The sequence below is a fragment of the Lissotriton vulgaris genome, chromosome 7 (assembly GCF_964263255.1).
Source record: "Lissotriton vulgaris chromosome 7, aLisVul1.2, whole genome shotgun sequence".
Classification (NCBI taxonomy): domain Eukaryota; kingdom Metazoa; phylum Chordata; class Amphibia; order Caudata; family Salamandridae; genus Lissotriton; species Lissotriton vulgaris.
Window position 1 is genome coordinate 463,951,668 of NC_141695.1, and position 22,706 is coordinate 463,974,373.

A 22,706-nucleotide genomic window follows, 5' to 3' on the forward strand; every position below is an offset into this window, starting at 1 on the left:
GCCTACTCCGCTAATTTCCTTCCCCCCCCCCTTGTGACGGATTGCCCCATTCCACACTGTATTCCAAAGGCGGTGTATTGTCCCTCACACCTTTCCCCATTTGATTACGGACCGCGAGTATTGCACTAACAGTAGTGCTTGTTTTTCTTTGTTTGAGCTACCCGGAGACGGTTCACGGCAGGAGCGGACTGAGGGAAGGCAGCAACCGAAGAATATCTTCCAAAAACCCACATTCCACCCCAATTATCTTTTGTTGTTTAAGAAATAAATCCTGATTTGAAGCATTCAACCACATGCTCTTTTGGAGTCTCATTTGGCAAACGCCAACAAGTGGTGTTTCTGCCCGGTCTCCAGAATTCCATTTGGAGCCGAAAATGGAAAATTTAATACAACACATGGTCGAGGGCCAGAAGAAACTCGAGTGGGTTGTACAAAGACAACTCACCTCGGCCCAGGCAGATCGGAAAATGTTCAAAGACCTCATGAAGGGACAGATGGACGCTATATTACGTGTCGGGGAGGAAGCAGCCCATTCTGCTACTGGACAGAAAACAAGCAGATCAATGGCCTCTGTTCCCACGGTTGCACTACAGAAATATGTAGCAGGAGAAGACCCTGACTCCTTTTTATTGAATTTTGAAAGGGCGGAGAGGGCTTGGAGTTGGCCTGTGGCCAAATGGCTTTTTTTCCTTTCACCCTTATTAACAGGCGACGCCCAGGCCGCCTACCAGGTTGCTAATCCAGCCGGCGTTACCCCTTATGAAGAGGTTAAAGCAATACTCCTTGACCATTTTGGTCTAGATGCCGAGACCAATAGGATGAGATTCCGTAAAGAGAAGGGAGCTCCCGGGGATACTGCAAAAACCTTGTACTTCAAACTGAAAATAGCGGCAGACAAGTGATTGAAACCTGAAGTAAATACCAAGGAACAGGTTATGCACACTATATATCTAGAACAACTTATTGAAGCCTTACCCTATCCCACCCAACGTTGGCTTCAGCAGCGTACTAACTTAACTCCGGAACAAGCTGTTGAAGTGGCTGACTCCTTTTCACAAGCCCAGAACAGAGGTCCCTCCTTGGAGCCTGAGAAATCTTTTAGGTCCTTTCCCACTCCAAGGAAACCCCTGTGACCCATAAAATAGCCAGAAAGATCCAGATACCCCAGACCAAAAGTACCCGAGGTCCTCAGTGTTTCGAGTGTGGCGAATGGGGGTACATTTCCCACACTTGTCCTCGAAAGCGAACAGAAGAACCCAAGGATGTGAGCTATGCACCCCGTTCTCTGCTATACACGAAGAGATGGAGGCATGCTTCTCTGGAGAAGGCGTCCTCCCAAGTTAAAAATCTTGGGGTAGTGTTCGATGATGACCTTTCTTTTCGACCCCATGTATTGGGGCTATCAGGGAAATGTTTCGGCATCCTTAAGATGCTCAGAAAATTTATTCCACTGCTTTCCCTGCAGTATCGAAAGACTGTCGTCCAGGCGTTAGTAGGGTCTCGATTAGACTATGCTAATGCGCTTTATGCAGGTCTGCCCAAGTATCTACTGGCTAGACTGCAAATTGTTCAAAACTCGGTGGCTAGAGCCATATTTGGCCTGCCAAGGAGAGCCAGTGCCTCATTGCTTCTAAATAGGTTGCATTGGCTACCTATTGCTAGAAGAATTATGTTTAAAATCCTTACGCTGGCTTTCAAAGCCCTTCATGCTACTAGTCCTAATTACATCAGAAAGCGTATCGCTTTCTATGTGCCGCGGAGGATGTTGCGGTCAGCCGATTTGGCTAAAATGGAGGTGCCGTCTATTAGACGTGTTCGGATGGGAGGACGGTCTTTCCAATATGTGGCGGAATAAAGCCAACAGCCTCCTAGCCTTCAGGAAGGAGCTTAAGACCACGCTCTTTTCTGTGCAATCTTGAGATCGTAGCGTTTTTGCAGCCTTTGTGTTTTTGGGTTTTCAGGCCTCTTTGTCAAAGTGCCGGGACACCCCTGGGGTAGCCGTGCGCTCTAAAAGATTGGCGTAACATAACATAAGTCTTCGCTTAAATAATGTTCCCGTTAATGCTCTCTTTCACTCAGGGTGTAGGCAATCAGTAGTTCGAAGGGATTTGGTACAGCCAGGACAGTTACTCCATGGGAAGAAAATCCACATAAGGTGTGTTCATGGGGATATTAAGGCCTATCCCACTGCCCTTTTACCACTTGAATGCCCAGGGGGAACAGTCAACCAGGTAACATTTGGAGTTCTTTCCTCTCTTCCTGAAGAGCTCATATTAGGCATAGTTAACCCCCAGTTTCGTTCTTTGTTTTTGGCCAGAATAAAAGAGTACCCACCAGAGCAGCACAAGGGGGTAGAAAAAACTTCCAGAGCCCTCTTGACCCAAGAACCCTGGCGAGGCGACAGGGTTCCTATGGGCCCAAGTCAATGACCCCACTCTGACCCAGGCTTGGCAACAAGCCCAACTGCCCCAGGATCCTAATAGAACTATCTATCCCCATTTTCAAATAACCAATGGGCTATTGTATCGAATAGGAGGCCCTCAAGAGGAACCCCAAGAATTGGTATCTAGGGAATTCCGGGAACAAATCTGCTTCTTTGGACATTCCCACCTCCTGGCAGGCCATGTAGGAGCCCTTAAAACCGCCCAGACATTACTAAGGTACTTTTACTCTACTGGAATATATGCCCACATATAGACTTAATGCCAGAAATGCCCTATATGTCAAAGGAAAAAATCCTTACAAACCCCCTGGTGTTCCCCTACAACCCATGCCAATTGTAGGAAAGCCTTTTGAGCGGGAAGGCATGAACTTAATTGGTCCCTTGCCTAAGTCCAGCAAGGGATATCAGTACGTCTTGGTTCTGGTTAACTATCATACTCGGTTCCCAGAAGCTTTTCCCTTAAATTCTCCTACCACAGCCAGTATTTCTGACAAACTAGTGGAGTATTTCTCACGCGTAGGGTTTCCCCGACAGATACTAACCGATCAGGGGACCCCTTTTGTCTTGAGATTAATGACCCAGGTCTGTAGGATGTTGGACGTACGCCATTTACGCACATCTGTCTATCATCCTCAGACCGATGGCCTGGTCGAGAGATACAATGGGACCTTAAAACTAACCTTGAAAAAGATGTTGTTAGATGAGGGGAAACACTGGGATCGGCTCTTACCCTTGGCTCTTTTTGTCATTCGGCGACAGGTTCAAAGTAGCCTGGGGTGTTCCTCCTTTGAGATGTTGTATGGAAAACAACCCAGGACACTGTTGGAAATGACAAGGGAGACCTGGGAAAAGGAGACAAATGATACCAGTGAACTCCTTGAGTATGTCCAACATCTCAAAATAAGGTTGAGCAAATATGACCAGACTGTAATGGCAACCAAATCAGGAGCATACTCTGATCCATGCCCCCGAGAATATTTCACCTGTTCCCAGAGCTGTACAGTGAGCAAATGATCAGCCTTCTGGAACTCATACTGAACTCCGGCACATATCCAGCCATCTGGAAATCTACATCAGTCCTGCCCCTCCTGAAAAACCCCAATCTAGATCAAGAAGAACCTGGTAACTACAGGCCAATAGCGAGAATTCCTTTTGGTGCTAAGGTAGCGGATAAACTGTTAAACAAACAACTTGCCCAATTTATTACCGAGGCGAACATTTTAGAGCCCTCACAGTACGGTTTCTGTGAAGGTCACGGCACCGAAACAGCTTTGCTAATGGCAGTGGAAGAGCTCAGGAGCGTGTTGGACGCCGGGGGGAAGGCCGCTTTGATATTATTAGATCTATCAGCGGCCTTCGATACGGTGAACCATGACACGCTCCTGGACCGACTAACATCAGTAGGAGTCCATCAAGAGGCTAGAAAGCTGTTGGCATCATTCCTGGACAATAGAACTTTTACAGTGGAACTGGGCGAAAAAAAATCAAAATCCTTCAAATCCCCATGTGGGGTCCCGCAGGGGTCCTCGTTAAGCCCAACGCTTTTTAACCTTTACGTAACACCACTAGCCAAAATCATCAGAGCTTGAGGCTTTCTGCCAGTGTCTAACGCCGACGACACGCAAATCGTAGTCTCCATAAAAAATGACACCTCAGCCACGGCAAAGAACTTCAACAATTGCATGAAATTAGTAAGCCGGTGGATGGAGCAAAACTGCCTGAAATTAAATAGGGATAAGAGTGAAGTCATGTTACTAGGAACAAATACAGAAATCTGGTCCCCAGAATGGTGGCCGGCAGATCTCGGCAACTGCCCTTCACCGGTGGCCAAAGTAAAAAATCTGGGCATCCTGCTAGACAACAAATTTACCTTTGAGGCCCAAACCAATAAACTAGTATCTACGATGTGGTTCATCCTAAAAATGATCAAAAAACTGCTGCCATACATTCCCATAGACTCCCGAAAGACAGTGGTGACCACATTAGCCTTATCTAGACTAGACTATGGCAATGCATTATATGCTGGGATGCAAGCCCAATACCTGACCAAACTACAACGCTTGAAAAACTCAGCAGCACAACTGTTACTAAACATACCAAGATCAGAGCACATCTCGTACCATCTAGACACACTTCATTGGCTCCCCTTGGCAAACCGAATTAGATTCAAATCACTGTGTCTAACATACAAAGAACTACAAGGATCGGGACCTCAGTTCCTGAGAACACACCTCAAGTTATACGTCCCCATAAGAGACCTTCGGTCTAACCAGGCAAAATTGCTACAAGTACCCAGGTTCAAACAAACGAGGTGGGGAGGAAGAAGCTTCCTGTTACATGCTGCGAAAGACTGGAATCAACTTCCTCTCGCAATCAAAAACAGTACCTCCTTAATGTCATTTAGAAAAGCGGTTAAAACATGGCTATTCAAAGTCCTATAAACCAATGTCACCAGTTTAGGACTACACGTCTTCTCTACAGCGCCAAGACGCCCACGGGCATACGAGCGCTATACAAAACCACAAATCAAATCAAATCAAATCAAATTGAGAGAACTAGCCACAACGAACCTAGAAAGGGCCCAACACCAGCAAAAACAACAATATGACAAAGGAAAAAAATGGAGATCCCTAAAGATTGGTGACTGGGCCCTAGTGTTATTACCAACAGCTATCAGAAAGGCCAAAAACGAGTGGAAGGGACCCTACCGGGTGGTAGAGACCATAGGAAACACCTCCTACCGGCTACAGGTCCCCCCAAAACGCACCCAAACCCATCACATAAATCTTTTTAAAAAGTGGATAGGTCCTCCCCCCACCTCTAACCACCTGACTCTACCCGAAAACCCGAAACCATCCACCTTAGAGCATTTGGTGGTAAATGAGTCCCTGACAACGGAACAACAAGATTCCCTGTTAACCATTTTAGAACATTTTGCGCCACTCTTTTCAGATCTCCCAGGACGCACCTCTTTAGTCGAACACTGCATAGAGATCCTCCCTGGTCGCACAATATCGTTAAGACCCTACTGAATACCCGCAGGGCGAAGAGAAGCTGTCTCCACAGAAATAAAGAACATGTTGGAAATGGGAGTAATCCGACCTTCCCACAGTAATTGGTCCTCCCCATAGTACTCGTGCCAAAACCCGATGGTAGTATAAGATTTTGTATCGACTTTCGACAGGTCAACTCTATCTCTAAGCTGAATGCTTACCCCCTATTACGGGTAGACAAACTTATAGAACGGTTGGGAGATGCCCAGTACATATCTACTCTCGACCTAACAAAAGGATATTGGCAGGTGCCCTTACGCCAATGTGACCAGGAGAAAACAGCCTTCACTACCCCGGAAGGTCTTTTTAAATTTACTGTCTTACCTTTTGGGCTTCATGGCGCCCCAGCCACCTTCCAACGTTTAATGAACAAAGTTCTACAACCCATCAAAGCCTTTTCTTCGGCCTATTTAGATGGTATTGTCACCTTTAGCTCTTCCTGGGAGGAACATTTATTCCATTGTCAACAAGTCTTCTTGGCGTTAGAGCAAGCAGGTCTACATATCAACTCCTGTAAGTCCAGGATGGGGTTCTCAAAAGTCAGGTATCTGTGTTATTTGTTAGGCAATGGCTGTATCGAACCTCAACAAGAAAAGGTCAAAGCCATCACTCTGATCCCTTTTCCCACCATCAAAAAAGAAGTTAGGGCCTTCTTGGGTCTCCTAGGCTACTGTAGGAGGTTCGTTCCCCACTATGCGGAAATAGCCACCCCCCTCACCAATTTGCTCAAAAAGGGAACCCCCAGCCACTTGCTTTGTCACCCCACGGTACCTGTTTTGATGGAGTTTCGCCGGTTGAAAGAGGCTATCACCCAAGGACCTGTACTAGTTTCCCCTGATCATAGTCGTCCTTTTATTCTCCAAACCGACGCTTCAAACGTTGGTATCGGAACTATCTTGTCCCAGCTCGCAGCTACGGCCTCGAATGTCCCATTCTTTTTATCAGCGGAAAGCTCTTCCCTCGGGAAGAACACTACCCAATCATCGAAAAGGATTGTCTCGCCATCAAATGGGCCATTGAGAAATTAAGATACTATTTGGAGGGTCGCCGTTTCACCCTCTATACAGACCATGCTCCCCTTGTGTGGATGTGTAGGAACAAGGGCAACAATCCCCGTGTCATGAGATGGTTCCTCTCCTTCCAGCCTTTTACATTTGACATCTTCCACCAAAAGGGTTCCCTGAATGCCAATGCTGACTTTCTGTCTAGATGTCCCCTCATCCCCGAACGGGAAGACTCTGGGGGGGATGTGTCGGGTGCCAGCGCCCCCAAGCTCAAGATTGGAAACACTTCCACCGAGTGCTCTCTTTTCTCCCCTACAGCCACGAGTTCTGTTGACAGTGAGGAGCCTGTGCAAGCCTACAGCTGGCCCGTTAAGGAATCGCCGAAGGTTTCAGGACACGCCCCCTGGAGGCAGGGCAGCTCTACGACAAGAGCGATATCTGCCGGGAGGACGCAGGAGGGAGTGTCCAGTACTGGAAGGGAGAAGACGCTTCCAAGCAAGCCCGTGAAGATGCTGAAGAACCACTGGCTGATCGAAGGAGCAAGACGGAGGACGGTTGCCTACCAAAGAGGGCCTACGTTTGTTAGGAGGAGGAAGCAGTGCCCAGCCACGGCCCAGGAGGGTTGTGGCTTCAACAGGTGCGTGAACGCTTGTGGGGACCCGGGTGTGGGGTGGGTGCACCGACATCAGCGGTAGCTGGGGTACATCACACCACGCCGTATCCGTGAAATCTTTGGACCCGCTGGGTGCCTACTCCGCTAATTTCCTTTCCTCCCTCCCTGGTGACTGATTGCCCCATTCCACACTGTATTCCAAAGGCGGTGTATTGTCCCTCACACCTTTCCCCATTTGATTACGGACCGCGAGTATTGCACTAACAGTAGTGCTTGTTTTTCTTTGTTTGAGCTGCCTGGAGACGGTACACAGCAGGAGCGGACTGAGGGAAGGCAGCAACCGAAGAATACCTTCCATAAACCCGGATTCCACCCCGATTATCTTTTGTTGTTTAAGAAATAAATTCTGATTTGAAGCATTCAACCACGTGCTCTTTTGGGTCTCATTTGGTTAATGCCGACACAGAGTCAACCAAATTAGAAGCAAAAGCACACCCAACACAATCCAAAGTTCAATCCATGGTGAAACCAGATAACTCTTTTCCAGGTGTTGAAAAAGGTTTGTTGCTTGTTCTTTTCAAAGTTCTTTTTACTGGCTTCGTTTCAGGCTTGCTGGGATCCTCAGAAAACGTATCAAAGTTAAGGAAATAGCCGGGATTGCATCACGATTCATTGAACTCGCTGGAACCACTTGATCACTTGTTACATTTGTGTAGTCAGTTGCTACTTCATTGTAGACAGGCGTTTCTTGACGAATTGTTATTTGGGTTTCAAGAGGTAAAAGTTCCATAGCTTTGTTGCATAGTCCTTCATTTTGTACTACATATTCTTCAAAGGTGATGAGTCTCTCAGTTTGAACCTCTTGGATAGTAGCTAGTTTAGGGCGTCTGCTACATTGGCGGAGTCCACTTGGCCTACTGCTTAGTATCGGCCAAATGATGACCAGGTCGATGGACACAAACCTGTTCTCCTTTTTACCAGCAAGGGGCGGCAGTCATACTGTTCTTGATTTATGGATTGCTAGGACAGGTACTGGTTGTCTGTAAGAAGTCCCAAATTCCTTCTTGTCCGTGATCTTCTCTCTGACTAGATCCCCAAGCTTAGGAATCCAGACAGGCCTTGCTGGGACGGTCAGTTTCTCTTCAGTGGTGGTTAGCTTCAGGATCACGTTACTTTTTTACGTTCTTATTTCATTTAAGCCCTGTAAAACAGCCAAACAGTCTTTGATATCAAAAGGTTTTTGGTCTACCACTGAAGTCTGACAATCGAGGGCCGCTACTAACATTCTGGTCCCAATTGTTAAGGGTCATCTGCTGGACCCGGTTTTTAGCAACTGCATCGGCCTTACAACAGGATCACCCATCCACTTGCCTTGGACCGATCATTTTTTGATCCCTATCAGCTGGTCTGCACTGAAACCCTCTAAATTGACACCGACCACAAGACTCACTAGAGCTTGGTCTAACCTCGCAATTGACAAATGGACTAATTTACTTGCTGAGAATCCCCCCCTAATCAAAGATAACCCTAACCTTGCTAATCTGGCTTATTCTAATTGGATCACTCAGTCTCTAGACGTAGCTCTCCCCCAAAAAAAAATCACACTAAAACGACTTCAAAAAAGTGCCCCATGGTATACTGAAGATCTCAGAGCCAAGAAACGCTGCTGTAGGCAGTCGGAAAGAAGCTGGCGAGTTGATTATTCCTTAGAAAAAAAAAATCTCTATCATGAAGCCATCAGGGAATACAAAAGGTCGATAAAATCGACTCAAGCCGCTTACTTTTCGGAGAAAATCTCCCTTGCTAAATCCAAACCTAAGGAAATTTTTAAGATCATAAAAAAACTGACTAAACAGTCCCCCTGTGATCAGGCAGATAAGTCCACTACCCATTGTAACGACGTCGCTGAATTCTTTCATCAGAAAATAAATACCATCTACTCTGCTTTCCCACCGAACAACCTCACCCTCTCAATTCCTACTTGTCCTTCCATGACTCCCTCTCTTCACTCGCCTACATTAACACATTTCCCCCCACTAGAGCTAGCTACTCTTGAGCCCCTAGCACGGAGTGTTAAATCTGGTTCCCCCAACGACCCAGCACCTCCAGACATAATAATGGCAGCATCTCAAACTACTCTGCCTATAATTAAGGACATCCTAAACGCCTCCATTTCATCTAGTGTGGTCCCGACTGCCTGGAAGCAGGCTATGGTCAGAGCTCTAGTGAAGAAGCCCAACTTGGACCCTAATGATCTGAGTAATTATCGCCCCATATCCCTGCTCCCATGGATCAGCAAGATTCTGGAAAAATATATCAATAAACAACTAATCACTTTTCTGGAAGATCACCAACTACTGGACCCGACCCAGACGGGCTTCAGACCCAAGCATGGGACAGAGACCGCACTCCTTATGGTCACTGAGGAAGCGAGAAAGATCTTGGATCAAGGAGGATCAGTGGCAGTGATCCTCCTTGATCTCAGCGCGGCCTTTGACACGGTTAGCCATAACACTCTGCTATATCGCATGTCCCAGGTTGGGATTGAAGACAAAGCCTTGTCCTGGTTCAAATCTTTCCTCCAAGACAGATCCTTCTGCGTGTTTGAAGACGACTCTGTCTCTGCCAGTAGACCTTTGAAATGTGGAGTCCCTCAGGGATCATCTCTAAGCCCTGCACTTTTTAACTTGTACATGAGGCCACTGGCTGACGTCGTCCGTCCGTATGGAATTAAGATCATTTCCTACGCGGACGATACGCAGCTGGTGGTCTCCATGACTCAGGAAGCCATTCCATCGGCTCCAGGCGGGCTTAGAGAGTGCCTTGAGGAAGTGAAGACCTGGATGTCCCTTTCTTCGTTAAAACTGAATGGGGACAAAACGGAGCTGATGCTCCTGGGCTCCCCAGACCCCAGCATTCCCCCCTCTTTATGGCCACCCAGTCTGGGCCCCCCTCCTACTCCCAAAAACAGCATTAAAAGCCTTGGAGTGTGGCTGGACAGATCCCTGTCCTTTAATACGCAGTCCACAAAACTTTCGGCCACCTGCTTTGGCATCATGAAAATGCTGAAAAGAATCCTCCCCCTCCTTCCCTGGGATGCCAAACAAACTGCCATACAAGGCTTAATTCAATCGCGACTCGACTTCAACAACATACTTTATCTTGGTGCCCCCGAATCCACCCTCAGAAGGCTCCAGATAGTTCAAAACTGCGCAGCACGCGTTCTACTAGACCTTCCCCGCAGACAGTCAGTGAGAGCAGGTCTGACTACCCTCCACTGGCTACCGGTGCGACAGAGGGTCCTGTTTAAAGCCATGTGCACTGCGCACCAGGCCTTCTGGAACACTGGCCCTAAAATTACCCAAGACTTAATTACCCATTATGTGCCCAACAGAAGCCTCCGCTCCAGTCAAACATTTCTTGCAAAAACCCCCAAAATAAAAAGATCCAGATCCGGAGGCAGGACCTTCTCCTTCAATGGTGCTAGAGCCTGGAACGCCCTCCCACTGCACCTTAGAGCTAATTCTAACCTCTCAACCTTCCGCAGACAACTAAAGACTCATTTATTTCACTCAATCTAGCTAATCTCATCCCTAAACTCTCCTTCTAAGCCTGCTGTAGGTACTCGGTTCTCCTAGCGCTTGGACGCCTCCGGGCAGCAATTCGCGCTATACAAATGTACATCCTATCCTATCCTATCCTACTTTATATGGAGTAATTCCCCCTAGAGAACTTTTTGGCAGATTGTTAAGACTACGTTGGACACTTATTAGATGTTTGACCCACCCGTCACCCGAACCTAAAACCCTAGCTGGTATAGATTGCTTTACGTCCCATTTTTTTCTCTCCACAACCGAATTTCCCTCGGGATGCAATGGACTAGAATACCGCAAAGCAACGCCTAGTTTAGCCATGGTCTCTGTAGGAGAGTAGGGTCTGCTATCCTATGGTCACTCCAAATTTTTGCTTTTTGCTTCACTGGTTTCTGACTTAATGTGGCTGTGGGCCTGCTAATCAGACCCACAGCCTGCTGTTCTCTCTCTAAATTAATGCCAATGCACTTTAGGTGCATTACGAATCGGAACTGGTTCACCTTATGAGCCCCTGTAATAGTGCACCCTAGGTGCCCAGGGCATAGGTGTATCCAAGGCCTACCAGGGGCTGCAGCACGTATTGTGCCACCCCTGGCCTGGCCTCCATATTTGACACAACTGGCTGATCACTCAGCTGGGGTAAGTCGGTGTAACCACCCCTTACTTAGGTACAGTATGTCTGTGCCTAACCCTAAACTGGACACATATGTTCCTATCAGCCACTCCTATGGAAGGCCTCATCAATCCTGGAGGCAAAGTGCTTGGAAATATGTGAGATGGTGCTCTGGCATGAGCTGAGCCTGTCTGCAGCTGTCGGGAACAACTCCCTAAGCTGTTCCGGGATATTGCCATACCATATACTCTTAAGTGCATTATAATCCTCGCGGTTAAATGCTATCTTTGGTTTGGCTTTATCAAAACATGTCGAGTAAGGTGTCATACGAATTGGAATACTATCCCCTCGCCAATTCTGGCGACGGGGATAGCATTCCACCCTTCTAGAGGGACACGACATGTGTGTAGCCTTAACCCCGGTTAAAGTTAAACAGAGCCTCAGCTTCACAAAATGGACGCTGCCACCACAGACACAAGTCTGGCCTCCTGCTGCTGACCGAAACTCGGCAGATGGTGGCCTGGACAAAGGGTTTCCTGCCTTGGGAGGTGCGAGCACCACCCCAGACAGGATTTTGTGTATTGGGTAGGACAGGGCTGAATAGAATCAGACATGCCCGGGGCACACAAGGTGTCCCCGTGCATAGGCCAGTCCAAACCGGTTCTGGGGCCTTCCAGCCCCAGTCCTGGCGCGGAGCTGGACAAAGGAAAGGGGGTGTAACCGCCCCCCTTCCTGGTTCCTCCCAGAGGAGGGACCTAGTAGGTGATCCACCCCCAGTTTGGGAATAAGAGGGGGAGCAGTGCCATTACACAGCAGATCATCCCGAAATCAACTTTAAACAAGAAGAAGACTGGACTTCGGCATTCTGCTGCACAGAAGACTGAAGAGAATCTCCCTTGTGGCCTAGGAGTGGCCACCCTGTGAACACAGGTACCAACCAGCAACTCGACGTCTGCTTTGCCGCCGCCTCCCGCCGGAGACCGAGCCCAGAGCCCGACAAGAACCAGACTCCCAGACCTCTCAGAGCCCGATCCACAGTCCCTGCGAAGAAGGGACCCGTGGAGGCACCGAGTGACGTGGGACCGGACCTCTTGGAAGACACTCGAAAAGCTGACTGCGCAGCTTCTGAGGTATCCTCGACGTTGTGCTTTGGGGATTGAGAACCCCCACCACCGAGCAGCCCTTGCACCGAAGATCAGCCCTCCAGCATCTCCACGATCTGCGTGGGGCCCTTTTGCATTGTGCCACTTGACGCGCCATCCCGGCCACTAGCCACGTGGTCAGCGGCCATCTTGGCGACGAACCCGAAGATTTAAACAGCAGGTCTGGTTGCTCCAGACCTACCCAAGCTCCTGTGAAAAGGAGCACCCGCTCTGACCTTGCTGGTCCGAGTGAACAGCATCTTTCAACTTCTGCGTGGCTTGCATTTGCCAAAGCCTGTTTGCTCCGATCAGGTCGCCGACACCGCCAACAGCGAGAAGCCTACGTGGGACAGCTCGTGACCGACTCCTGGACGTCCTCGACCCCGGGTATCCACGTGGCTGCAGAAAGAAGCTACCCGACAACGCCTGTTTGCACCCGACATCGCCTGGTTCCAATCTGGTTCCACGGTAGTCACTGGCTAGTGACTTTGAACACTGTCCCCTCTGCTTTCAGGTCTTCACATCTTCCGATCCACCGGAACTCTTCTCATCGAGCCGCCTGCAGCATCTTCAGCTCCAAGCACCATCGACCAGCGTGACGAAACCCGACACAACTTCGACCCTGTGCACCCGCTTCCTGTGGGTGAGGTAACTCAGCTCCGCCGGTGCTCCTGCACTGGTACACATCCCAAGGGCCTGTGTTTTAAGTTTCAGCTCCATAGGTCACTCGGAAGGTTCCTAACTTTCTAACTTTGTGCTTTTTACGCACCATAGACTTTGTATTGAGAAGTGCGTGCACTTTGAACACTGCACCCGAGTCCCGTGGGCCTTTCCCGACTTAGTTAACTCCAGTCTCGAATAGCTCCAGCGATTCCCAAGGCCCTAGGCCTCTTCACTTTCCTCTAGGTATCTCTTATACCACTTTCTTAGTATATGGTTTAGGTGGCCCCTAGGGCTCATCCATATTGTGCAACTTTTGTGTATTTTAAACTGTCTTGTGATTTTACGCTTGTGCTTCTGTGCTCATAAAGAGTCCAGGGGATTTTAATAGTTAATAAATCAATATATATTTTCAATATATATCTGTGTGGTGTCCCTTTCATTTGGTATTCAAGGGGGTTGTGTATGGTATAACAGCTGGCTTCACATGCCTTTCAGAGTTTAGCCTAAGACTGCTTTGTCCACGTTACCACTAGGATAACTGGTCTACAAGGTTGAATTACAACCATCATCATAAGGGTTGCTTGGCATGATACAAAGTGATCACTAAGAATTAGTGAGCATTATATATCAGGCCAACTTCTCACATTGGTGAGCAGCGGATTGGGATCTGAGCTTGCTGTTGTTTTACCATTACAATCTTTGAGATTATCATTTGAAAGATCATACAGGTACCTGCTAGGTACATATAAAACAAGACTAGTATACATAAGTTCTACTGAACTTAGTTGTTGTAGAGCAAAGGGAGTAGCACACCCTAGCTACAACTACTAGATAGGTTTAGTAGGTAAACACCAGTGTAGGTAGATTGCAACACATCCACCCACACTAGAGCAATGTCGGGAACAGAGGGGTCCAGTGGACTTACTCCTGTTGAGAGTGACCCTCCAAGGGCACCATCCCAATTTGCTATTTTTCCCTTTAAGGAATTAAGACAGCTTTGTGTCTTAAGGGGTCTGAAGACAGGGCCTTCCCCTACTACAGACCACCTAAGAGAGCTCTTGGATCAGTCTGAGGCTCTAAAGACCTCTAAAGCAAACCCCACAGGGAATGCTGAGGGAGGCCATCCTTCAGAGGATGACACTGTAGACACCCCTACCCCTATCATCCTAGTAGATGAGGAAGCCTCCACCAGTGGAGCTCCTCAAGTAGATGTAGAGGAAGAGGAAGAAGAAGAGGAGGAGGAGGTGGAAAGCAGTGAGTCAGATGATGACAGAGATAGTCAGGTGCTGGTCAGCAGACTGAACCAGGCTAACTTAAGTCAACTTGGGAATGAATCAGGTAACAACCCATTCAGACCCCCAGGTGGACTTAACCAGGGCCATAGGAGGAGAAGGCATCACTCAGGTGAATCCAATACCTCCCATGTCTCTAGAGGCTCTCATGGTCACTCCAGAAAGGAGATGACTAGCCCTCAGAGAAGGGAACATGAGGCCAAGATGAGAGAGGCTGAGCTTAGGATCCAGAGGCAAGAGTTAGAGGTTGCCCTGGCTAAGGAGAAACTTGCTAGAGCAAGACAGCCTAGAGAGAGTGGGATAATAGAACCCACTGGTGGCAGCAATATCCACAAGGATAAAGACAGGTCTTTTGATAATAGAAACCTGAGTAAGATTGTGCCCCCCTACAAAGCTGGGGATGACATCCATAAATGGATTACTGCAATGGAGAGAGCCTGCAGAGTACAGCAGATCCCTCAGGAGCAGTGGGCAGCAATCTTGTGGCTCTCCTTTGAAGGTAGAGGCCGAGACAGACTCCTCACAGTTAGTGATGGGGATTCTAGAAACTACCTGGTCCAGAAGAGTGCTCTGATTGATGGGTTAGGCTTAACCACTGAACAGTACAGGTTAATGTTCAGAGATACCCAGAAGACACAGACTCAGGACTGGTCTGAATTTGTTGAGTGTGCCACTAAGGCTCTGGAGGGATGGTTGCTGGGAAGCAAGGTTACAGACTATGAAGGATTGTATAATTTGCTGATGAGAGAACAAATTTTAAATAATTGTCAGAACCAGCAGTTGCATCAACATTTGGTTGACTCAGATTTGACCTCTCCCCAAGAATTGGGAAAGAGGGCAGATAAATGGGTAAGAACCAGAGTTAAGCAAAAGAACCAGAACCAGAACCAGGGTGGTGACCAGAAGAAAACAGACCAGAAGGGTGGGGAGCAGAAAGCTAAAGACCAGAAGTCTTCAACAGGGCCCCAAACTGAGACAGAGGGTGGGTCCCAAACTTCCAAGAAGAAGAAGAAAGAAGGTCAGAAGAAACCCTGGTGTAAAACTTGTAAGAACACCTCTCACTGGACAAGTGAGTGTAAAAAGGGTGGAGCCCCCAGCACTGCAGCCCCTAAGGCACCTGCACCCACTAGTACAGTCAGCAGTGTTGGTCCTCAAGCCAAGGGATTAGTGGGAATCACTTTGGGAACTGAAGGAGATTCTGACCTAGTCAGAACTCTTACACAGGCTGTTCTGGTTTGTGAAGGGGACATAGATTTGACCCCTGACATAAGTCCCAGTAACCTGGGCAAATACAGACAGACACCTTTGATTAACAACAAAGTGGCTCAAGCTTACAGGGACACATGTGCCAGTGTCACTATGGTGACACCTAACTTTGTGGACCCTGGACAATACATGCCAGGCGATGATTACCTGGTGACCAATGCCAGCAATGTCACTACTACACATAGTGTGGCACTTGTTAACTTTTCCTGGGGAGGGGTAACTGGCCTAAAGAAAGTTGTGGTTAGTGCTGATCTCCCAGTAGAATGTTTGTTGGGCAATGACCTGGAGAACTCTCTATGGTCAGAAGTTGAGTACAGGACTCATGCAGAGATGTTAGGGATATCATCACATGTCCTTGCTGTGACCAGGTCACAGGCCAAAAAGTGCCTCTCTGAACCTCAGGTCTTGGATCCTGGAACAATGGACCAAGTACCTCCCAAGAAGAAGAACAGGAGGGTTAAGGCTGTGCCTTCCCAACTGCCTACAAGTGAGGATCAGGCTTCACAGGAAACTGATCTTGAGACCTCTGAAGGAACTGTCCCTGAAGAACTTGAACCTGATCAGGTTGAGTTTCTGGGGACAGGGGGACCTTCTAGGGCAGACTTGGGGCAGGCTCAGTTAACCTGTCCTTCTCTTGAACCCCTCAGACAGCAGGCTGCTGCTGAGGCTGCTGGGAATGCTCAAGGTGCCCATAAAGTATATTGGGACGATGGACTCCTTTATTCAGAGGCGAGAGACCCCAAGCCTGGTGCTACCAGGAGGTTGGTTATACCTCTGCAATTTAGGGGCTTCCTACTCACCTTGGCCCATGATATTCCTTTAGCAGGACACCTAGGCCAGAACAAGACTTGGGACAGGCTTGTCCCTCACTTTCACTGGCCTCACATGTCTGAAGACACCAAGGAGTTTTGTCGCTCCTGTGAAACCTGCCAAGCCAGTGGTAAAGCAGGTGGAACAACAAAGGCCCCCCTGATACCACTACCTGTGGTGGGGGTTCCCTTTGAGAGAGTGGGGATTGATATTGTTGGTCCAATGGATCCCCCTACAGCATCTGGGCACAGATTCATACTGGTGGTAGTGGATCATGCCACCAGGTACCCAGAGGCAATTCCCCTTAGGACCACAACAGCTCCTGTTGTGGCCAGGGCCTTACTTGGAGTTTTCTCCAGAGTGGGGTTTCCTAAGGAGGTAATATCCGATAGAGGTACCAACTTCATGTCTGGATATTTGACAGCTATGTGGAAGGAATGTGGTGTAAACTACAAGTTCACCACTCCTTATCACCCACAATGCAATGGGCTTGTTGAGAGATTTAACAAGACCCTAAAGGGCATGATTAAAGGATTACCTGAAAAGCTCAGGCGAAGATGGGACATCCTTCTGCCCTGCCTTTTGTTCGCTTACAGAGAGGTCCCTCAAAAGGGGGTTGGCTTCAGCCCCTTTGAATTGTTGTTTGGGCACCCTGTAAGAGGACCCCTGTGTCTTGTGAAGGAAGGATGGGAGTTACCTCTCAAAAAGCCTAAACAGGACATAGTGGACTATGTACTTGGTCTCCGCTCCAGGATGGCAGAGTACATGGAAAAGGCATCCAAAAACCTTGAGGCTAGCCAAGAATTACAAAAAGCTTGGCATGACCAAAAGGCTGTCCTTGTTGAATTTCAGCCTGGACAGAAGGTATGGGTGTTGGAGCCAGTGGCCCCAGCAGCACTCCAAGACAAATGGTCTGGACCCCATACAATTCTGGAAAAGAAGGGAGAGGTTACCTACTTGGTGGACCTAGGAACTCCCAGGAGCCCCCACAGGGTGCTCCATGTGAACAGATTGAAGGCATATGTCAGCAGGGCAGACATGGGCTTGCTCATGGCTACAGATGAGGGACAGGAGGAAGAGAGTGACCCTCTCCCAGACCTGCTCACTCAGAACCCTGAGGATGGCTCAGTTGATGGTGTGGCCTTAGGTGGCAGCCTCACTGAACATCAGCAACATGACTGCAGACAAGTTCTACAGGCATACGGGCATATGTTCTCATTGACACCCAGTCATACTAACTGGTGTACACATGTGGTGGACACTGGTGACAGTCTTCCTGTAAAGAGCAAAATTTACAGGCAACCTGACCACGTCAGGGACTGTATAAAGACTGAGGTGCAAAAGATGCTGGAATTAGGTGTCATTGAGCCTTCAGAGAGCCCCTGGGCTAGCCCAGTGGTTCTGGTCCCCAAACCTCACACCAAAGATGGCAAGAGAGAGATGAGGTTCTGTGTGGATTACAGAGGACTCAATGCTGTCACCAGGACAGATGCACACCCTATTCCAAGGGCAGATGAGCTCATTGACAAGTTGGCTTCTGCCAAATATTTGAGCACATTTGACTTGACAGCTGGCTACTGGCAAATCAGGTTAGCTGAGGAGTCTAAAGCCAAGACAGCATTTTCTACCCCTAGTGGGCATTATCAGTTTGTGGTGATGCCCTTTGGTTTGAAAAATGCACCTGCCACCTTCCAAAGGTTGGTGAACCAAGTCCTCACTGGGTTGGATGACTTTTGTGCAGCTTATCAGGACGATATTGCTGTCTTTAGCTCCACCTGGGAGGATCACCTGATCCACCTGAAGGAAGTGCTTGAGGCTCTGCAGAAGGCAGGCCTCACTATCAAGGCAACAAAGTGCCAGATAGGGCAGAGCAAGGTTGTATACCTGGGCCACCTTGTAGGTGGAGGCCAAGTTCAACCACTGGAGAGTAAGATCCAGACCATCAAGGACTGGTCCCCTCCAACTACCCAGACTCAGGTCAGAGCTTTCTTGGGCCTGACTGGGTACTACAGGAAGTTTGTTAAGAACTATGGGTCCATTGTGACTCCTCTTAATGATCTGACATCCAAGAAGATGCCCAAAAAGGTTCAGTGGACAGAAATCTGTCAAAAGGCATTTGATGACCTGAAGAAGGCCATGTGCTCTGCACCTATCCTGAAGAGTCCTGACTACTCAAGAGAGTTCATTGTCCAAACAGATGCTTCTGAGTTGGGAGTGGGAGCAGTGCTTTCACAGCTTAATGTAGATGGCCAGGACCAGCCCATTGCTTTCATTAGCAGAAGGCTGACCCCCAGAGAGAAACGTTGGTCAGCTATAGAGAGGGAGGCCTTTGCTGTGGTGTGGGCCCTGAAGAAGTTGAGACCATACTTATTTGGCACTCACTTCAAGATTCAGACCGACCATAAGCCCCTCCTATGGCTTAATCAGATGAAGGGTGAAAACCCCAAACTACTCAGGTGGTCCATTTCCCTACAGGGGATGGACTTTACAGTGGAGCACCGCCCAGGGACTGACCATGGCAACGCAGATGGTCTCTCCAGGTACTTCCACTTAGAACATGAAGACACAACTGGTCAAGGTTAGTCTAATGTCCCTGCGTTTGGGGGGGGGGGTTATGTAGGAGAGTAGGGTCTGCTATCCTATGGTCACCCCAAATTTTTGCTTTTTGCTTCACTGGTTTCTGACTTAATGTGGCTGTGGGCCTGCTAATCAGACCCACAGCCTGCTGTTCTCTCTCTAAATTAATGCCAATGCACTTTAGGTGCATTACGAATCGGAACTGGTTCACCTTATGAGCCCCTGTAATAGTGCACCCTAGGTGCCCAGGGCATAGGTGTATCCAAGGCCTACCAGGGGCTGCAGCACGTATTGTGCCACCCCTGGCCTGGCCTCCATATTTGACACAACTGGCTGATCACTCAGCTGGGGTAAGTCGGTGTAACCACCCCTTACTTAGGTACAGTATGTCTGTGCCTAACCCTAAACTGGACACATATGTTCCTATCAGCCACTCCTATGGAAGGCCTCATCAATCCTGGAGGCAGAGTGCTTGGAAATATGTGAGATGGTGCTCTGGCATGAGCTGAGCCTGTCTGCAGCTGTCGGGAACAACTCCCTAAGCTGTTCCGGGATATTGCCATACCATATACTCTTAAGTGCATTATAATCCTCGCGGTTAAATGCTATCTTTGGTTTGGCTTTATCAAAACATGTCGAGTAAGGTGTCATACGAATTGGAATACTATCCCCTCGCCAATTCTGGCGACGGGGATAGCATTCCACCCTTCTAGAGGGACACGACATGTGTGTAGCCTTAACCCCGGTTAAAGTTAAACAGAGCCTCAGCTTCACAAAATGGACGCTGCCACCACAGACACAAGTCTGGCCTCCTGCTGCTGACCGAAACTCGGCAGATGGTGGCCTGGACAAAGGGTTTCCTGCCTTGGGAGGTGCGAGCACCACCCCAGACAGGATTTTGTGTATTGGGTAGGACAGGGCTGAATAGAATCAGACATGCCCGGGGCACACAAGGTGTCCCCGTGCGTAGGCCAGTCCAAACCGGTTCTGGGGCCTTCCAGCCCCAGTCCTGGCGCGGAGCTGGACAAAGGAAAGGGGGTGTAACCGCCCCCCTTCCTGGTTCCTCCCAGAGGAGGGACCTAGTAGGTGATCCACCCCCAGTTTGGGAATAAGAGGGGGAGCAGTGCCATTACACAGCAGATCATCCCGAAATCAACTTTAAACAAGAAGAAGACTGGACTTCGGCATTCTGCTGCACAGAAGACTGAAGAGAATCTCCCTTGTGGCCTAGGAGTGGCCACCCTGTGAACACAGGTACCAACCAGCAACTCGACGTCTGCTTTGCCGCCGCCTCCCGCCGGAGACCGAGCCCAGAGCCCGACAAGAACCAGACTCCCAGACCTCTCAGAGCCCGATCCACAGTCCCTGCGAAGAAGGGACCCGTGGAGGCACCGAGTGACGTGGGACCGGACCTCTTGGAAGACACTCGAAAAGCTGACTGCGCAGCTTCTGAGGTATCCTCGACGTTGTGCTTTGGGGATTGAGAACCCCCACCACCGAGCAGCCCTTGCACCGAAGATCAGCCCTCCAGCATCTCCACGATCTGCGTGGGGCCCTTTTGCATTGTGCCACTCGACGCGCCATCCCGGCCACTAGCCACGTGGTCAGCGGCCATCTTGGCGACGAACCCGAAGATTTAAACAGCAGGTCTGGTTGCTCCAGACCTACCCAAGCTCCTGTGAAAAGGAGCACCCGCTCTGACCTTGCTGGTCCGAGTGAACAGCATCTTTCAACTTCTGCGTGGCTTGCATTTGCCAAAGCCTGTTTGCTCCGATCAGGTCGCCGACACCGCCAACAGCGAGAAGCCTACGTGGGACAGCTCGTGACCGACTCCTGGATGTCCTCGACCCCGGGTATCCACGTGGCTGCAGAAAGAAGCTACCCGACAACGCCTGTTTGCACCCGACATCGCCTGGTTCCAATCTGGTTCCACGGTAGTCACTGGCTAGTGACTTTGAACACTGTCCCCTCTGCTTTCAGGTCTTCACATCTTCCGATCCACCCTTGGATCCACCGGAACTCTTCTCATCGAGCCGCCTGCAGCATCTTCAGCTCCAAGCACCATCGACCAGCGTGACGAAACCCGACACAACTTCGACCCTGTGCACCCGCTTCCTGTGGGTGAGGTAACTCAGCTCCGCCGGTGCTCCTGCACTGGTACACATCCCAAGGGCCTGTGTTTTAAGTTTCAGCTCCATAGGTCACTCGGAAGGTTCCTAACTTTCTAACTTTGTGCTTTTTACGCACCATAGACTTTGTATTGAGAAGTGCGTGCACTTTGAACACTGCACCCGAGTCCCGTGGGCCTTTCCCGACTTAGTTAACTCCAGTCTCGAATAGCTCCAGCGATTCCCAAGGCCCTAGGCCTCTTCACTTTCCTCTAGGTATCTCTTATACCACTTTCTTAGTATATGGTTTAGGTGGCCCCTAGGGCTCATCCATATTGTGCAACTTTTGTGTATTTTAAACTGTCTTGTGATTTTACGCTTGTGCTTCTGTGCTCATAAAGAGTCCAGGGGATTTTAATAGTTAATAAATCAATATATATTTTCAATATATATCTGTGTGGTGTCCCTTTCATTTGGTATTCAAGGGGGTTGTGTATGGTATAACAGCTGGCTTCACATGCCTTTCAGAGTTTAGCCTAAGACTGCTTTGTCCACGTTACCACTAGGATAACTGGTCTACAAGGTTGAATTACAACCATCATCATAAGGGTTGCTTGGCATGATACAAAGTGATCACTAAGAATTAGTGAGCATTATATATCAGGCCAACTTCTCACAGTCTCCTTGTAAGCTTGAGCGCTAAATGCTAGACCCTGGCCAGAATCTAGCGTGCCGACTGCGTATGTGCCGATAAAGACTCACAAATCTTTTATAACAGTTCAATTGTCAGCCGAGCGCCAAGGCCACATCCAAATTAACCTTTGTCTTAATATTTGTGGGACCACATCTGTCCACAGGGACGTCCGCGTGTAGACAGTCCAATGCTGTCTAACAATGGTGTCTGTACTGGGCTGGCTGTGCTATAGTCCGTAATCTGGCAGCGTTCTGTGCTGCGATCTCTATTGCAGTTTTTGCAGTCAATTACAAATGTGTGAATGTGTGCATTAATTCCTGGCCACCAGTACATCTCTTTCAATTCTAGTATAGTCTTAGAGATCCCCTGATATATCAGACCCTCTCCCAAATGTGCTTCGTATATCAAAGCTACTCTACGTTTCCTGTTTGGATTTACCCTATCCCGACTCCAGGGATTCGAGCAAAAGGAACGGAATTTGCATCAATTATATATGAGTATTTGAGTGGAAACTTATAGGTAACACTGCAACACTGCCTGTGCTTGAAGCATTGACAGCTAGCATTATTTTCGTTTTTGAACGAGTGATTGCAGCTACGGAAGCCGTTTGCACAGCCCTTTCGTGGCTTCGTCAGCCAATGAATTCCTTTCAACGTGAACGCCATCACGTTGATGATTCAGCGTATGTATCACGTGAATGTTTTGTAGTCCTTGTCGTAACTGAACTACTTGTTCCCAAAGCAGTTTATGCTTAATTGTGCCACCTTTTGCATCTTTGTAACCGTTTTGCATCCAGTTTTGCAAGTATTCATTGTAAGATTGAACACAATAATAC